The sequence below is a fragment of the Erinaceus europaeus genome, chromosome 7, assembly GCF_950295315.1.
Source record: "Erinaceus europaeus chromosome 7, mEriEur2.1, whole genome shotgun sequence".
Taxonomy (NCBI): domain Eukaryota; kingdom Metazoa; phylum Chordata; class Mammalia; order Eulipotyphla; family Erinaceidae; genus Erinaceus; species Erinaceus europaeus.
The window spans coordinates 1,017,663-1,037,511 of record NC_080168.1 but is presented as its reverse complement, the minus strand read 5'-3'; the positions used below and the strand labels follow the sequence as shown (position 1 = coordinate 1,037,511).

Genomic DNA, 19,849 nt, shown 5'->3' with positions numbered 1-19,849 from the left:
GTTTAATCCCCCTGCTTAACACTGTATTCTATTTACATAACCACTGTTAACTAAGCACCGCCCTGCCTCCAGGGCACTGGTTTAATCCTCACTGTTTTGCACGCTTTTTCCTTCTCCCCACCCCCTATCCTACGTACATCCTCTTCGGACCTGACACTTCCGCCTCAGGACAGATAAGGACAGGATTGTGATTAGAGATAGCTTAGATTGCACTGTGTTCCACATGAATAAAGACTGAACTGTGTACCACTCAGTCATGAGTCCCTGGTCGTCTCTCTCTCCCACCCACGAAGCTAGCCTGGCATAATGGTGCCCAAACAGGGACTGGCACTTTCACTTTGAGTCTGTGTTTGTCCTGTTGAGTTAGGTGGGTTTCCTGTAGACAGCATATTGTTGGGTTGTGTTTTCTGATCCATCTTCCTACTCTGTGCCTTTTAATAGGTGAATTCAGTCCTTTGACATTTATTGATATCAAAGATTGAAGATATTTTAATGCCATTCTTGTACAGTTTTAGAGTGTTCTCTAAAACTAAATATATGGTATATTTATGGTCGTCTGACTGTTTATAGGAGACCTTTCAGAACTTCTTTCAGGGCGGGTTTGGTGATAGTTGATTCTTTCAACTGGTGCTTGTCTGAGAAGGTTTTGATGCCTCCCTCTAGTCTGAATGACAGTCGAGCAGGATACAGTAGTCTTGGTTGAAAGCCTTTCTCATTGAGCACTCGATAGATATCTTGCCATTCTCTTCTGGCCTGTAGTGTTTGTGTGGAGAAGTCTGCTGCTAATCTTATGGGTTTTCCTCTGTAGGTGACTCTTTGTTTTTCTCTTGCAGTCTTCAGGATCATTTCTTTATCCTTATTCCTTTCCATTCTAAATATGATGTGTCTTTAAGTCTGGGTTAATTTTGTTTGGGACTCTCTGGGCTTCTTGAACCTTTATGTCTTTTATGTTGTCTAGACTAGAGAAGTTCTTAGCTAGTCTGTCCTGAAGAATGCTTCCTTCCCCTTCCTCTCTTTCTTCCTCTGGTAAGCCAATAATGTGTATATTATTTCTTTTTTTAAATTCTTTTATATATATATATTTATTTTTATTTATTTATTATTTATTTATTTATTCCCTTTTGTTGCCCTTGTTTTTTTATTGTTGTAGTTATTGTTGTTGTTGTTGTTGTTGTTGGATAGGACAGAGAGAAATGGAGAGAGGAGGGGAAGACAGAGAGGAGGAGAGAAAGATAGACACCTGCAGACCTGCTTCACCGCCTGTGAAGCGACTCCCCTGCAGGTGGGGAGCCGGGGTTCGAACCGGGATCCTTATGCCAGTCCTTATGCTTTGCGCCACCTGCGCTTAACCCGCTGCACTACAGCCCGACTCCCGTGTATATTATTTCTTTTGAAGTCATCCCATAGGTCTCTGTTGTTGTTTTCAGTATCTCTTAATCTCTTTTTGTGATCTCTTACTTCTTTTTTAGCTGTCTCTAATTCATCCTTGATCTTGCTAATTATGTCTTCAGCCTCATTTATTCTATTCTCTCTTCCCTCTACTGTTTTCTGGAGTTCATCTATCTTGTTACCCTGTTCTGATACTGTTTTAGCTTGTTCAGCTAGTTGTGTTCTTAACTCAGCTATTTCAGCTTTCAGCTCTCTAATAACCTTAAGATAATTAGTGTTTTCTTCCAGAGTCTCATTTGTTGTTTCTGCATTTCTGATGACTATTCTCTCAGACTCTTTACTCACTCCTGTGATTATTTCCTTAACTAGTGTTTGGATGTTGACCTCATTATTTTCTGCTTCACCCTTTGGGGGGCTTTTAGCTGGACTCATGTCTTGGTTCATTTCTCCAATATTTCTTCTTGTCAGTTTAACCATTCTACCTAGTATGTTATGAGGTCCCTCTCAGTACCTTTCAAATTACTGATCACTCTTGCCTGGATTGACCTGTGTCTGAGTAAGGTAATTGAAGGGTTCACAGTTGTGGAAACTGACAGTTGTTTCAATAGTATTTTAATCCCTGAGTTGGAGCTCAGTGGCTTAAAAGCCTCTTTTGTTCTTTCTCTTCCCATTAGGCTATGGGAGCCCTGAGGGCTTTTAAACTATAAGTAAGCTTCTTAGCTTAATCACTGACTCCTGGCCAAGAGATAAAGCAGGGTGGGGCAGAGATAATCCAGTGGTTATGCAAAGAGACCTTCACAGCCCCACCACTAGGCCACTGATCTTCTCCTGAGTTTAGATTCTGAGTGTAGATCTTCTCCTGAGTTTCTTGGTTAGTTCTCTGTCCCCTGATGTCAGCACAGGGCCTCCCAGCCATTGCTCCAGATTCTGAGGGCAGTATCAATGGAGACTCCCAGTTACATTTGGTGAGTCTCAAGGGAGTTCTCTCCTCTCTTCAGCTGTCCCCTTGTTGGTGAAACAGACTTGAGGTGGTGTCTCAACTGGTAAACTGCCGGACTGTTACCAGCCACTTAACCTCTCCCTAGGCTCCTCTCTGTCCATGAGCCACATGTGTTTGCACTCACCAGTGATTTGGTGGGTTCCTGAAGTCATTCTAGTCCTGTCTTGTTGTGGTCCCAGGTGGTCTCCTTTCGTATTCTTAGTTGATCCAGGAGAGGAGAGGAGAGAAACACAGCTGCTGCTGCTCTGTAGCCCTGCCTCCAGAAGTCCCAGTCCTTGGGATTTTGATAGTCACTGCACCCACTCTACGTGTTATTTCAGGCAGAGCAGGCATTTCAGCACTGTTAGGTCTGTCAGTCTATGAACAGTCTGTTACTCTTCCTTGTGTCTTGTGGTTTTAAGAGGACAGTTTTTGAACAATATACTTTTTATTCCTTTGGTTAATTAAAAAAATTTATTTATAAAAACAAAACACTGACTTATCCATAGGATAAGAGGGGTACAACTCCACATAATTCCCACCACCAGAACTCCGTATCCCATCCCCTCCCCTGATAGCTTTCCTATTCTTTATCCCTCTGGGAGTATGGACCCAGGGTCATTGTGGGATACAGAAGGTGGAAGGTCTGGCTTCTGTAATTGCTTCCCCGCTGAACATGGGTGTTGACAGGTTGATCCATACTCCCAGCCTGCCTCTCTCTTTCCCAGTGGAGTGGGGTTCTGGGGAAGCAGAGCTCCAGGACACACTGGTGGGGCCGTCTGCCCAGGGAAGTCCGGCTGGCATCATGTTAGCATCTGGAACCTGGTTGCTGAAGAAAGAGTTAACATATAGAGCCAAACAAATTGTTGGCTAATCATGGACCTAAAGGCTGGAATATTGCAGATGAAGATTTGGGGTCTCAGTTTTGGAGATAGCTAGTAGGTCTATTTTAGGTATATTCCAAAGGGCTCATGACTATATTAGGTTTTTTCTGAGCCTGACCTCTGATATGCAGGTGGGCCCAAGTTATTATCTGGGGAGATGATGTCATACCTGGAAAAAGGACTAGAAAGCTGGATCAGGGAAGAGAGTAGCTCCCAAATATGGTAAAAGTGTATGAATATTGTTGACTGTAAACCCCATTGATTTGATCTGAGGCCTCTGGCTAAATTTGTACTTCCATATTTTCTTCTTTTGGTGCAATTGTACAGTGATTATTTTCTTAATTTCTTTCTTGGTGGCTTTTTGTTTTTTTGCTACATAGTAGTGGAATTTAAAGAGAAATCAGCCCATTTTCATGTATTACTCTTGAATTTTCTTTCTAGTTATCATGCTTACTTGGTAGATAATGTTGTGCTATGTATGCTCCTAGCTGCTAGTAGATATGTTTTGGGTTTTCCATGTATGAAACCACATGAGCTACAAATAGTTGCCACTGGACTTCTTTCATTCCTATTTGGATGCCTGTTTCTCTTTTGGCCTAATTGTTCTGGTAGTAATTCTAATGCCAAATATTAGTGGCAGGTTTCTTTGTCTTTGAGAAAAAGTTATTGGCTTTTCATTATTGGGTGTGGTGCTGTGAGTCTGTCGTGTGTCCTTTATGATGCTCAAGGGCTGATCTTTGCCCCCGTCTCCATTTCTTCAGAGACCCTTTGCTAGTCACAAGTGGGTGATGAATCTTACCAAATATCTTTTATCCACTTATGCACAGGATAGTCAAGTGAATTTGTCCCAAATTTCTTTAAATCCTTGCACTATATTAACTGACTTTCACATTTGTACTTGACACATTTTCACAATTGTACTTGATTATAATATAAGATCCCATTAGTGTATCTTTGAATTTGCTTTGCTGAAATGTTCGTGATTTTTGCATCTATGTTCACCATAAATATTGGTATATAGTCTAATTTTTCCATGTCTTGTCTTTTAATTGGTGCATTATGGGTCTCAAAATGGGTCATAAGGTGCTTTCTTATATATATTTTTTAATTTTGTGTGGGATGATTATTATCTTTTCCTGAACATGAACTACTTATGGACATTTTCTGGGCAGAGGGAAGTTTTTGACGACTGTGTCAATTTCCTTCCTCTTATTATTTTAGGTTTTATATTTTTCCTCACTCTGTTTTGGAATGTTTGATGATTAAAAGCTTTTATTCATTACTTCTAGGTTACTCAGCCTTTTTAGCACATCGATTATCATAATAGTCTATTTGCATTTCATTGGTATCTTTTGCAATGCCTTCTCTTGCAATTTGAGTATTTTTATTAGATATTTTCTCTTTTTCCTTAGTTTTCTAAAGAACTACAATTTAATTTTCTTCTCAAAATGAGTTTTTTGTTTAACATCTTGTATTGTCTTCTAATTTTTATTTTATTAACTTCTCATGTTAATTATATCTTTCCTTCTACAGTTTTTGGCTATTTTATTATTACTGTTGTTCTATTATTGGTGATTTAATAATAGTCAATAAGATCATGGGACAAGAAGGGTACAATTCCAAACTGTTCTCACCACCAGAACTCCATGTCCCATCCCCTCCATCAGAAGCCTCCCTGTTCTTTATCCCTCTGGGAGCCTGGACCCAGGATCATTATGGGGAGCAGAAGGTGGTAGGTCTGGGGCTGGTGGTAGCTCACCTGGCTGAGTGCACATGTTACAAAGGGCAAGGGTCCTGCTTTGAGCCCCCAGCCCCCATCTGCTGGGGGAAAGCTTTGCGATGTGTCTCTCTGTCTCTCTCCTTCTCTGTCACCCCTTTCCTTCTCAATTTCTGAGTGTCTCTATCCAATAAACAAATAAAGAAAAAAAAAGTGGGAGTTCTGGCTTCTGTAACTGCTTCTCCACTGGACATGGACATTGACAGGTGGATCCCCACCCCCAGCCTATTTCTGTCTTTCCCTAGTGGGGCAGGGCTCTGGGGAGGGGAGGTTCCAGGACACATGGGTGAGGGCGTCTGCCCAGAGGAGTCAGGTTGGCGTCATGATACCATCTGCAAATTGGTGACTGAAAAGCATTAAAATATAAAGCAGAACAAATTGTTTAGTATTCAGGAACCTAAAGGTAAGAATATAGAAGGTGAGACTTGGGGTCTTCATGTTGAAAGAAGCTAGGAAATCTATTTTAGGTATATTCTCTAAGGGACTCATGAATTTACTGATTTTTGCCTGAACTTAACAACTAGCATGTAGGTGGGCTAAAAGTATTGTCTGGGGAGATGGTGTCAGAGTCGGGAATAGGACTAGAAAGCTGGATCAGGGCAGAGAGTAGCTCCCAAATATCCTTTCTTTTTTTCTACCATTTTTTATAGGAGGGATTAATGGTTCACAGTAAATACAGTTGTTGATACATGTGGGAGCCCGTCTCTGCAGTGTGGGAGTCCAGCTCCTGCAAGAGATCAAAGGAGGGGAGGGAATTGAAAATACTGAGGCAAGGAACCTTCTTGGAAGAATCCGGGGTACGGCTGGGAACAGAGCGCTGAACCATTTATTAGGACATGTTTATACAGCAATTTTTGGCAAACTACCCATGAATTTGGATCCTTCATCCAATTCCGTAGTTATTTGTCTTACGGGTTTGAGACAGTCTTTTCCCCTGATCTAGTCTGGGAGAAGGTCAGAAGCAGTGATGGCCTCTTCTGCATGTAGCCTCAGAGAGCCTGCCTCTGGTAGCTGATTGACAAAACATGGCCTGGAGCTCTCCAGCAACATTACAATGAGCTTGGTTTCAGAATGCTATTTTAAGAGGTTTTCCACCATCTCTCTCCTCACCTGGGCCCCTCCAGATACATGTATAAAAATCCTCAGTTTTATGCAAACACTCTCTCCTCTGGTCTAGATTCTCCTCCATCATCCTGCACCAGGACTTGAAAATCCTTCCCCCTAGAGTCCTTCACTTTTTTTTTTTTTTAGTTTAGTCTCTTTATTGGAGGATTAATGGTCTACAGTCAACAGTGCAACAGAATAGTTTGTCCATGTGTAACATTTCCCAGTTTTCCACATAACAATTCAACCCCCACTAGGTCCTCCTCTGCCATCATGTTCCAGGACCTGAACCCTCCCCTCCCCACCCCAGAGTCTTTGACTTTGGTGCAGTACACCAACACCAGTCCACGTTCTGCTGTGTGTTTCCCCTTCTGTTCTTATTTTTCAACTTAAAATTTTTTATATTTATTTATTTATTTTCCCTTTTGTTGCCCTTGTTGTTTTATTGTTGTAGTTATTGTTGTTGTTATTGATGTCGTCGTTGTTGGATAGGACGGAGAGAAATGGAGAGAGGAGGGGAAGACAGAAAGGGGGAGAGAAAGACACCTGAAGACCTGCTTCACTGCCTGTGAGGCGACTCCCCTGTAGGTGGGGAGCCGGGGCCTTGAATCAGGATCCTTATGCCGGTCCTTGCGCTTTGCACCACCTGCGCTTAACCCACTGCGCAACCGCCCAACTCCCATTATTCAACTTTTATCTATGAGTGAGATCATCCCATATCCTTCCTTCTCTTTCTGGCTGATCTCACTTCACAGGATTCCTTCAGACTACATCCAAAATGAGGTGAAGAAGGTGACTTCATCATTTTTAACAGCTGAGTAGTATTCCATTGTGTATATAGACCACAACTTGCTCAGCCTGCTGTTGGACCCCTGGGTTGCTCTCCGGTTTTGGCTGTTACACATTGTGCTGCTATGAACACAGGTGCACACAGATCTTTCTGGATGGGTGTGTTGGGTTCCGGAGGCTCTATCCCCAGGAGAGGAATTACAGGGTCACAAGGCAGCCCCACTTCTGGCCTTCTGAGAGTCTTCAGACTGCTCTGCACAGGGGCTGGAGCACTGACATTCCCACCAGCAGTGAGGAGGGTCCTTTGTCTCCACAACCTCTCCAGCATTGTTGTCGCTGTTGTTCTGATGTGTGACCTTCTCGCAGTGGTGAAGCGGTTTCTCAGGCTCGACTTTATTTGCAGGGTTTCAACAGTCCAGCTGCGCAGGTGGTGGCACAGTGGGCAGGGTGTTAGATAGTAAACATTGGTGCTGACTGTGGGCCCCGAATTGCGAGTGTCTCTTGTTCTCTGCCCCCTTCTCCATCTTTATTATTAAATAATTAAATGGAGATTTTTATGGGGGGGTTCGTGGTTTTCAGTGTATTCATTGCCACGCGGGTACAGCTTCCTTAGGCATTAGGACTGATAAGTTCTCCTCCCTCCGTTCCCCCAGAGTCTTTTGCTTTGATGCGATTGGCCTTGTCCAGTCCTGGCTTCACTTTGTGTCCCCCTCCTACCTGCCTCCACATATCAACTCCTGTGCATAGGTGAGATCATTTGGTATTTGACCTCCTCACTCCACATGACATTTCAGTTCCATCCAAAATGATACAGAGGTGACCGGTGAGAGTCTAAAGGTTCTGCTCTGTATGTCAGCTCCTTCCTTCCCCTTGCAGCTTGCAATCCTTATTCTTGCCAGTGGGAAATGTTACTGCATGTGTCTTGGAATTAGCCATTTTGGGTTCTGTCCTGGCACTACCTACTTGGAGTTCATTAGTTGGTTTCTGTTCAGCTTCCTCTCTATATATTTTGACTGTTGCCCAAGTGTGGAAAATTTAGTTCTACAGTAATTTGACTATGTTCTCTGCTCCTCTGTCCCCTCCATCCTCAGGTGCCCCCAAGAACTTTTATTTTTTTTCTTCTGATAAGCTCTGCAGCTTCACAGAGCATTCCTTCATTTTCCTGTGGATCTTTTTCCTCCAAGCGCTGCTTGGCACTGCACGAGTGCGGTGGTTTTATCTTCTAGTCCTGCTATTCTGTCTTCAGGCTGGTTAACTCTGGATACAAGGCCTCTTCTATAGGCTTGTGTGGTGTCAGGGCTTCCTTTACTCTCAGGATTCCCGTTCACAGTTCTCTTCATGAAATTATTTAATATTTATTTATTTTCCCTTTTTTATTTTATTTTTTATCTTTTTTTTCCCTCCAGGGTTATTGCTGGGCTCGGTGCCTGCACCATGAATCCAACGCTCCTGGAAGCCATTCCCCCCCCCCTTTTTGTTGCCCTTGTTGTTGTAGCCTCGTTGTGGTTATTATTATTGCCATTGTTGATGTTGTTCATGATGTTGTTCATTGTTGGATAGGACAGAGAGAAATGGAGAGAGGAGGAGAAGACAAAGAGGGGGAAAGAAAGACACCTGCAGACCTGCTTCACCGCCTGTGAAGAGACTCCCCTGCAGGTGGGGAGCTGGGGGCTCGAACCGGGATCCTCCTGCCGGTCCTTGCGCTTTGCACCATGTGCGCTTAACCTGCTGCGCTACTGCCCGGCTCCCATAAAATTCTTAGTTCCTTGGTGATGAGGTCTCTAGGTTCATGCATCTGTACTCATATATTATGGGTGGAGACTTGAACTGCCTTCATAATTGACTTCCTAAATTCGAACTCAGACACATTTTCTAAATCCTTGTGTTGTTGAACATTTGGTGTGTTTTTTTTTCTTCCGTGCTTTGGCTTCAGCGGTTCGACTGGCAGGTGTTGCTGTGGCTGTGTGGTGGCAGCAGGGGACTCTTCCTTGTTACTCAGGCCTAGTTAGAGTGAGCCCAGGGAGGGTGCTGGGTGCTGGGTGCTTCAGTATGGCCCCGCCTGTTCACCATGGCTTCTTTGCCATCTCCTGAGATGGTTGGTTTGGGTGTTGTTGCCCACAGCTTGTGTTTTTCTAGCGGTACCATGGCCTCTGCCCTGTTCTTCAGTCTGGAGCATCTCCATGCGGCTGCCTGCCTGGCACTGAGTGTCAGTGCTGTAAGTGGCTCTGCCTGCTTTTCTCCTGCTCTTTGTACATCCATCTTTACTTTATTTTCTTTTCTTTTATTTGTTTTTCACCATGCCTGTCACAAAAAGTCTATGTCTCCATCCCCACACCTATAGGTAACCACGATAGTTCTCCCACGGTCTTGGAAATAGGCCGACATGATTTTTCACATTTGTATATTCAGCTCTCTACCTTCTGCATATGAGCGAGTCCAGCCTGCAGCTGTCCTTCACCTCCAGGCTTGTGTCACGGAGCACCGTCTTCTCCAGTTCCACCTACTTCATCCCCAAGGACACAATCTCACCTTTTTATGGCTACATACTACTCTGTTCAGTATCAGTCCTACAACTTTTGTATCCAGTCATCTGTCAAAGGGCATTCTGGCTGTTTCAAGATTGTTGCTGTTGTGAATAAAGCTGCTGTGAACATGGGGTGCATGTGTCCCTTCGAATCAGTGTGATTCTGTCTTTTGGGTAAATGCCTAGTGGTGGAATTGCTGGGCCGCATGGCATTTCTATTTGTTTTGTTTAAGGATTCTCCACACTGTTCTCTAGGGCGTCTGTACCCGTTTGCACCCTGCCAGCAGTGCAGTGGAGCTGCTCTCCCTCCACCTCCTCTCCAGCACTGATCTTCTCTTGTTTTATCGATGGAGCCCGTTCTCACAGGTGTGAAGTGGCATCTCAGTGTGGTTTTGATTTGCACTCTGGTGATGAGTGAACTGGAACGTTTCCACATGTCCCTGTGGGCCAGGAGTGTCTCTCTTTTCTACAGTGCTGTCTACCCCTATCATTTGTGCACTTTTATATTGAGGTGTTCTTCTTTTTGTGGAGCTGTAGGAGTTTTTCTTTTTAAATAGATGTTTGATATCAAAAACTTGTCTGAAGTGTAGTGTGCAAATATCTTTTCTTATTTTCTGGGTTTCCTGTTTTTCCTTGTGGAATGTTCTTTTGATGTGTCAAAGATTTTTTTTTTTTAATTTGACACAGTCCCATTTGTTCATTTTTAGTTTTCGTTTTCCTTGCGCATGGGATGGAGTCTCCAAATGCATCTCTAACATCCAGGTCCTGGAATGTTGCACCAGTGGATTCTTCTATGTTTATAGTCTCAGGCCTGAAGTAATTGTCTCTGATCCATTTTCATTTAAGTTTGGTTCCTGGTGTAAGGTGGTGGTCTAGTCTCATTTTGCTGTATCGACACCCATCTTTTCACAGTGAATGTGGCAGCTCTGTTCTGACTCACACAATTCAGCTCGTCTAACTGCATCGATGTCACTGTGAGCTTCTGAGTCTTGACCAACTCTCTCAGATGGCAGATAGGTATCAGACAATCAGAGAAACACGATGACACCAGAGACCCTGCAGATGGCAGGGTGTCAGACAATCAGAGAAACACCACGGCACCAGAGCCCCTGCAGATGGCAGATAGGTGTCAGACAATCAGAGAGACACCACAACACCAGAGACCCTGCAGATGGCAGATAGGTGTCAGACAATCAGAGAAACACCATGACACCAGAGCCCCTGCAGATGGCAGATAGGCATCAGACAATCAGAGAGACACCACAGCACCAGAGCCCCTGCAGATGGCAGATAGGCGTCAGACAATCAGAGAGACACGGGATGCATTAGATCAACCTTCCCGTGGTGCATCCCATGAGTACCCATTCACTGGGGAAACTGACGATCCTACCTAGCCGACTGAATCCACATGGATCCCAGTCACTTTCAAAGCCAGCAACAAGCAGCTCGTGACAGCTTTCAAGCTGTTGGTCCTGCTCTTCGAGTCCTCCAACTTAATGTTGAGGGGCTGTCCTTTGCCAAACACGTTCTTATTGGTCAATTGGCGATACAGCATCAGGCAGATGTCATTTGCCTACAAGAAACACACATAGCAGTCAATGAAGCTGCTCAATTCACCATCAGTGGATTCGATTTAATATGCTATAATCTCCATCCTAAACATGGCCAAGCCATCTATGCCAAATCGTATCTTGTGGACGTTTACCACACGGCCTCTTCGACCTTCTACGACTCCATTACTATTGGAACTATTCAGCTCATCAACGTATATAAGCCTCCCAGTGCCTCATGGGATAATGAGGTCCTGCCTAGCCCGAATCACCCAGCCGTTTACGTTGGAGACTTTAATAGTTATTACCAAGACTGGGGATATTCCTCCACTCGTGCTGACGGCTCTATCTTAGCCGACTGGGCTTCAGCGAATGACCTCTCCCTATTATATGATCCCAAACAGCCAGGCTCTTTTCACAGTGCTAGATGGAATAAAGACTCATCGCCCGACCTGTGCTGGATTAGCACAGTCAACGGCCAAGCCTTTCCTGCTACGAGACAAGTTCTCAAGGACTTCCCGCACAGTCATCACCGCCCAGCTATCATCCACATTGGTCTCCAGCTCCCACTGATTCTGTGCTCAGAGAAACTAAGATGGAACTTTCGGAAAGCAAACTGGCGTCTGTTCAGTGATCTTACCAACAAATCTATTCCTGCAATTCCAATTAACTCTATCCCCTCTGAAGATTCCTACAGGTGCTTCCGCCAAGCCATCTTCAAAGCAGCTTCCCAAGCCATTCCTCGTGGGAGATGTGCTAACTATACGCCTTGTCTTGATGCTGAATGCGAGCAACTACTAAAGCAGTATGATGAGTCGGGTGACCCAGAGGTGGCTGACCATTTCATTGCCTCCCTGGATGCAGCACGCCAAGCCCACTGGCAACAACTCATGGAAAGTCTGAACTTCACCCACTCAAGTAGGAAGGCCTGGAAGCTTCTTCACAGACTGGGTGCCGGTAGCCAACCCCCTCCCGTCTCCCATCCTCCCGTATCTCCAAACTCAGTGGCCAGTCACCTAACTCAAGTTGGACGTGCTAAGATCGACCCAGTCTGGAAAAGAGAAAATTCCCATGAGTGGTCATCCCACTTCTGGTTATCTTGTCCATCTCCAAAACTCTCTCCCTTTACACTGTCTGAACTGGAAGACGCTTTGAAGAGGGTTAAACCGGGAACGGCTGCTGGCTATGATAACATCACCCCAGAACTCATTCTTAACCTGGGCCCCATGGCAAAGAAGTGGCTCACTTCATTCCTGTCCCACATCTTGGAATCCGAATCTATGCCCAAAATTTGGCGTCGTGTGGAGATTATAGCGGTTTTGAAACCAAAGAAAGACCCAACACTGGCCGCCAGCTATAGACCAATTTCTCTCCTCTCCGTGTGTTACAAACTCCTTGAGAGGCTGCTTCTGTCATGAATTTCTCCTCTTACAGAGAAATTCCTATCATCCGCCCAAGCTGGTTTCCGCCCAGGAAGATCTACCTGCGAACAAGCCCTGGCCCTCTCAACTTACATTGAAAATGGATTCCAGAAGAATTTAAAGACGGGTGCTGTCTTTGTTGATCTCACAGCAGCCTATGACACAGTCTGGCATCGTGGTCTCCTAGTCAAGATCTCAAGATGCCTGCCTCCATGGGTGGCCAACACTATATCGTTTCTTCTCCAAAACAGAAGATTCCGGGTACATCTGGGTGACAAGTCTAGCAGATGGGGACTTGTCTCAAGTGTCCTCCCTCAGGGCTCTGTTCTGGCTCCTATGCTATTTAATATTTACATCAATGACCTCCCAGAAACTTCTTCAAGGAAGTTCATCTACACCGATGACATCTGCTGTGCAACTCAGGCATCCAAGTTCGACATCCTCGAGGAAACACTCACGAAAGACATGTCTCTGATATCTGACTACTGTAAAAAATGGCGACTAATCCCTAGCACTGCAAAAATGGTATCATCTGTTTTCCATCTACACCATGCCTCGGCCTCGCGTGAGCTTAATGTGCAACTTGACGATACGAGAATCCGGCATGAAGCCCAGCCAGTCTAACTTGGCGTTACTCTCGATCGCACTCTGTCATTTCACAAACATCTCATAAAAACTGCAGCAAAGGTGGGCGTGAGGAATAACATCATTGCAAGACCCTCATGGGGTGCGAGTGCTTCCACACTGCGATCATCCTCTCTGGCATTATGTTATTCCACTGCAGAATACTGTGCCCCAGTATGGTTCCGTAGCCCCCATGTCCACTTGGTCGATTCCAAATTATATTCCTCCATGAGGATAATTTCTGGAACCATCCATTCCACCCTGGTTCCATGGCTGCCAGTTCTTAGCAACATCACCCCGCCAGATATTCGTCGGGATGCGGCATCATCTAAGTTCATTTCCCACATCTACGCTCGACCGGACCTGCCAATATACGCGGATATCTTTGCCCACCCTGTCCAACGCTTGACGTCTCGTCACCCACTCTGGTCCCCTATGCCTACACTGAACTTCTCTGTTCCAGACTCTTGGAAACAGAGTTGGCAGTCAGCTGAGGTCAAGAACAAACACCTCATCACAGACCCCTGCAAGCGTCAACCCGGCTTTGACCTAGCACGTTATGATTGGGCCTCAATCGCTATCGAACAGGCCATGGCCGGTGCACCGCTATGTTCCATCGCTGGGGAGCCAGAGACGACCCGAACTGCCCCTGCGGCTCCAGACAGACTATGACCCACATAGTCAACGACTGCCCCCTCTCCAGATTCAAAGGAGGTCTCGAAACTTTACATCAGGCTCAACCTGACACTGTTGACTGAGAAGGGCAAACGCTAGAAGAAGAATCACAACAATAGCGCCACTTGCTGGCCCAGTAGTTACCGCCACAATAAATGTGCAAACAGAGAAGCTGCAAAGATAGATTCCAAAATGTCACAGACAATCCAATAGAAATGAAACACACAGACTCCAGGAAGTTACAGACACAGAGGGACTAGCAGAGAAAGACTACAGGGAATTCCCCGTGTAGGCTGTCGAGTATCTCAACAGTATTGAGCAAATTGAAGAGTTGAAAAAACATTTCATTAGGGAGAGGAAATAGGGCAGGGGTAGGTAGCATAATGGTTATGCAAAGAGACTCTCATGCCTGAGGCTCCAAGGTTCCAGGTTCAATCACTTGCACCACCATAAGCCAGAGCTGAGCAGTGCTCTGGTTAAAAAAAAAAAAAAAAAAGGACTTAGGGAAACCAACTTTAAAGAACTTAGTTTTTAGATACATTATGTTAGTTATTACATGTATAGTAACCACATTACACCATAAAAAGCAGAAACCTACAAAAAGTACAAGCAGAATCAGGGAGGCGACCATCAATCACAGAGACCTGTCCATGCAAAATGACAGAGAGAAGCAAATGGGAAATCAACAATTTAAAGCAGCCTCAGGACAAAGACCAGAAGAGACGTAAGCAAACCACATGTTTCAATAATCACCCTACATGTGAAAGGCCTAACTTCACGGGTCAAGGAGTAGCGAGATGGATAAAAATCAAGGTCCATCTGTCTTCAGACAACACATGTTCAAAGAAAAGACAGACAAGTGTCATATAAAAAGTATCGCTCCCAAGTCAAAGGCTCTGGGGTGGGTGGGTGGGGAGAGTACAGGTTCAAGAAGGATGACAGAGGACCTAGTGGGGGTTGTATTGTTATATGGAAAACTGGAAAATGTTATGCATGTACAGACTATTGTATTTACTCTTGAATGTAAAACATTAATTCCCCAATAAAGAAATTAAAAAAAAAAAGTTGGGGCGAGATGTTTTAAGCCTAGCACAGGAAAAAGGGCAGGGGCAGCCACTCTGTTTTCAGATAAAAAAGGCTTCCAGGGGAAGAAAACAGGCAGAGACGGAGAGAGACACTGCCTAACAGCCAAAGGGTCAGCCAGCACAAAGACAGGACTCAGGCTGACACTTGACAGGCCTTATGACTAAAAATTTTGTCAGCTTGATTTTCAAAAAATATTTGCCGAGAAGATGTTGTTTTATAGGACTAGTCGGCTCAGGACCATATTTCTACTTCCCCTCAAAATTCTTGTTAGCAGTTCTCACCTCTGCCAAGTTGCCATCTTTCAGGTGCGGTATGTTACACATTTTCATATAGGTATGCACTGGTCAGTTTAACTGACTTTGGCTTTACACATTTGAAATGTTTATAAGTTCTGTAAAAGCTTACAATTTCCACATTACCCCGTTGCACTGCATATTCTTGCTACAGAATGACCCTTTAGAAATAAAACTCTTCTCTCAGAACAGCACAGTTAAACTCTAGGCGAGCCATGCCAATTCCTTTTCTTAGAGTTTGTGCATTTGTCGTCCTTCTATCCCTGGGGGAACCATCATTTGTTCTTTTCATTAAGGGCTTGTCTTGATGACTCACTTTCTTGTTTCCTCGCCTGCTGCAGCAGTAAATCACATCGTCTGACTAACTTCACTCATCATGCTGTCTCTGGGAGCTCCGAGTTTTGCAGATGGCAAAATCTCATTGCCCTGTAGCTGAGTGCCGGTGGTACACTGTGTATTCAGACGACATACTCTTCTTCTGGTTGTCTTTGCCACCAGGGTTGTCAAGGGAGCTTGGTGCCTGCACTACAAATCCACCACTCCTGACAGCCCTTTCTGCTTTTCCTTATTTGATGGGACAGAGAGATATATATATTTTAATTTCTTTATTGGGGAATGAATGCTTTACATTCGACAGTAAATACAATAGTTTGTACATGCATAACATTTCCCAGTTTTCCACATGGCACAGAGAGAATGTTGAGAGAGAAGGGGGATATAGGGAGAGAGACAGAGAAACAGCTGTGGTACTTGCTTCACCGCTCATGAAGCTTCCCTCCCACTGCAGGTGGGGAGCAGGGGCTTGAACCCATGTTCTTGCACATGGTAATGTGTGTGCTTAACCAGGTGTGCCACAGCCCAGCCTCCTACACAACATACTCTTCACCTACTCATGTGTTGGTAGGAACGTAGATTGATTCCAACCTTAAAAATATGAAAAAAAAAAAAAAAAACACCCCTGCAGTGAGCATGAAAGTACATGCAAGATATGAAGCAAGACAAAACGCTTAATTAACAGGAACCATAAAGTCATAAAAGAGCGGAAGAGAATAGGTGTCAGGGCGGATAGAAGCTAGGGTGTCTAGTTTAGATATCAGAACTTAGTCTTAGCAATGACTTTTTTGGTGGGACCCCTAAAAGCACAGAGGGGGGAAAATAAAAAGAGACAAGCTAGACTACAGTAAACTTTAAAGCCTGTCCCTCTGAGTGCTTAAATAAGAGTGAAGGGGACCAGGCAGTAGCACACCCCAACAGAGTTCCCACCTGCAGGGCGAAGCTTCCTGAGTGGTGAAGCAGGGCTGCAGGTGTCTCTCTTGCTCCCTCTCTAGCTCACCCTACCCTCTCAGTTTCTCTCTGTCAGAGAAAATAAAAGGGGATCCATGGAAAAGTGGCACCTGGATCACTGGGTTCATCATGCAGGCATTGAGCTCCAGTGGTAACCCTGGTAACAAAAAATAAGAGAGGGAAGAAGCACCACATGAGGCTCTGTCTCACAAGCGGCCGAGACCCAGGGTGCAGAAGGAATTCGCACAGTTGTTAAACACCACTGACTCAAAGAACACCTGCAAAAAGATTTCAGTGGGTAAGCCTACAAAAATGACCTATAAAATCCAGAATCAACAAGCTCATGACAAGGTGCTGTACAAGTTAAAGCCCCAGTGAACTTCCTGCGCTCACTCATACTGATGGCCGCCGTATCGCCAGGGGAGGGACCCAGAGTGAGTGGCTTGTGGACCATGAACCACAGTGCATTTGCTGACACGTGTGTTTGCTTTCTTAGCCTTTCATTACACCTGTCTGCTACAAACTCGTGTGCCCCCCATCAAGGACTCCAAAACCCTTATCTCCCAACCCTCCTATCCCACCACCTCCTCAGAGTCCCCTTGATTTGGTTATCTGCTCCTATCATTTCTCCCCCTCTGAGAGTATGAAACAAAATTATTAATTGTTGGGGCTTGGTGCCTACACTATGAATCCACTGTTTCTGGAGGCTGTTTTTTCCCATGGTGTTGCCATTGTTGTTGTTATTGTTATTGTTCCCATTGATGTTGCTGTTGTTGGATGGGACAGAGAGAAATCAGTAAAGGAGAGGAGAGAAAAACAAACACCTGCAGACCTGCTTCACTGCCTGTGAAGAGATCCCCCTGCAGGTGGGGAGCCAGGTGCTTGAACCGGGATCCTTACATCAGTCCTTGTGCTTTGCGCCATGTGTGCTTAATGTGCTGCCCGACCCCTGAACTAAAATTCTTTATGGGGAGCAGAAGGTGGAAGGTCTGGCTTTTGTAATTGTTTCTCCACTGGACAAGGGCATTGGCAGCTGGATCCACCCCTCAGCCTGTTTCTGTTTCTCTCTTCTGACTCTGTCTAGCAGGCTCCACCTACATATGGATTCATCCCGTGTTCATCCCTTGCTTGACTACGCAACCCCATGCTTTTCCTTCTCATTCCAGTGAAGATGAGGCATAGGGATGCAAAACAGCTGAAAAAGAAAAGCTTGTGAAAATGTAGCAATTCTCTGTTAAATAGCAGACTCCACCAGTAGAAAAAATGTGAAAGTTCTTGGGGTGCCTGAGGATGAAGAGGAGGAGAAAAAAGCAGAGAGTGTGCTTAGAGAAAGTATAGAATGAAATTCTACATCTGGGCAATGGCCAAGATAGAGGTATAGAGGAAGCAGAGCAGAAACCAAACTTACTGAATCCCAAATAGATAGCTACAGACACATAACAGTCACATCTTCCAAAAGTAAGAACAAGAAGGGAATATTACATGCTGCAATGGGAGGAAGAAACTGACGGACAGGGGCAGGACTATCAGACTATTACCAGATCGCTCAGCACAAACCCAAGAAGCAAGGAGGGGATGAAGTGACACATTGACAGTATTAAGAGCATGTGGATTCTTTCAAGAATCTTTATGCTGGGGATATAAAAGGGAATATTCACTTCTTGGAGGAGGGGAAATAGTTTAGCCACAGTTGGTGCTAATAGGGAGATTCTTCTCAAAATTAAGCCAGAATTACCATGGAACACAGTAACCGCAGTGTGAGGTGTGTGTCCAAAGCTGCTGGGAGCAGGCTCTGTGAGCCATACACCTATGTGCATGGAGTATTCTTCTCTTCCAGTCCACACCTACATCTATTATTACTCCCTGACCTCACAATGGAAGGGTCCCGACCCTGTCCTCATATGGGGATGTGGCTCAGCCTGCATATATGATCAAAATGAAGGAGCTCCTAGGTGGCTTCCTGAAAGACTTGTTAGACAAGTCAATGGAATCTCACCCTCAAGGGGAGGTTGCCCTGCTCTTCCTAAAAACAGTGTTGATACACTTCCCTAAAGCCCCAAGAGTTACTAATGCATTACGTGCCCAAGAACGTAAGTTCCTGAGGCCTTTTTTCTTCTCTTGTTTTTCAGGAAAACAACTCAAAAATCTGAAGATGGCTCCAAAGAAGTCCAGCCGTGTGATGCTTCCTTGTCTTCTCTACATGCCCCTATTATTGGCCATTCCCACCCATGCAGCTCTTGTTTATCAGTGGGAATTCCAGGTTAGAGAGACACAAACTAAGGACTCACACACCACAGTCTGAAACATTGGCATGGCACGCTGTCCTCCTAAAGGTTGCCGGGAGACTGTTGTTATTAATATTTCTCCCAAAACTATATCTAGTACCTATCGGTCTTATGCCTGCTTTCCCTTTGATAATAAAGACAGGAGTGGATGCCTTACTGATGTTTCCATTTATGGAGGCTGCCGCTATTGGTCCTGCATTTTTCATGATGCCCACTCGCCAAGAACCAAAACAGGAGAGCCCAGTATTCTCAGATTACAAGGGTCCCAGTTTACTATTCAGATTTCTGATCCTTGGGATACCCGATGGCAAGAGGGAGTTACAGGTAAATTATATAATGATGGATATTCCAAATATCCTACAGGAACTATACATATCTCCCGACAATTGGCGTTGGCTGAGCACAGAGAACAAGTAAATCAAGTCATTATAGAAACAGAAAATAAGTTCCATTCGGCTTTCCAAACAAATTCAGCCATGGAAGTCACTAAAAAATGGGCTAGCTGGCCCCTTTATCTCCAATACGCAATTAATCTTATAAATTATTCTCAGATTGTTCTCAACACTTCTCGTTGCTTGCTGTGTGCATCCCTTTCATGACCCATTCTTGCAGCAGCACCTTTAAACAACACACCTCCAGCTTCTCTGGAGGCCACCACAAAAAAACCCCCTATGGGGCCCCAGCCCTCCGTCCCCTCAGTCCCACTTTTTCTAGAACACATAAGCAATTCATTCATACTGGTGTGCCTTTATACCAGCAACTCTGGCTCCGTTAATTTCACTTGCACCCGTAATGTCTCTGTAAGCGCTGTCCATACAGCCCCACGTTGGGCGCCAGATACCCCGACCAGCGGGGCAGTGAGCAGGGGCTAGGAACCTAAAGACCTGGAATGACAGGGACAAGAGACACGGAAGAACGACAGCAAGACAGGTTTCTGACCAAGCTGCAAAATTTTATTGTGTTCACAGGCATTATAAGGCTTTGGGGAAGGGGGGGAGTGCTGGAGGAGGAGGAGGGGGAGCAATCTTCAAAGTGGAATGTTCCTTGCAAAATACAATGGCCGAAACCATGTTTGTTACCACAACTATGTGTTGTGTCACTTTATTTCTGATAAATGGTCTACCTGAGGGGAAATGGCCTGCCCAGGGGGGAAATGAAAACTTGTCTCGAGGGCTTCCATTGTTT

The 19,849-nt window shown here is 44.9% G+C and overlaps 1 protein-coding gene across 1 annotated transcript in view; it reads right to left on the bottom strand.

The window, feature by feature from the left end:
* ASB1 (ankyrin repeat and SOCS box containing 1) overlaps positions 1-19,849 on the bottom strand; it is a 491,590-nt gene that overhangs the window by 95,811 nt on the left and 375,930 nt on the right. The gene's annotated exons all lie outside the window — the stretch shown is intronic.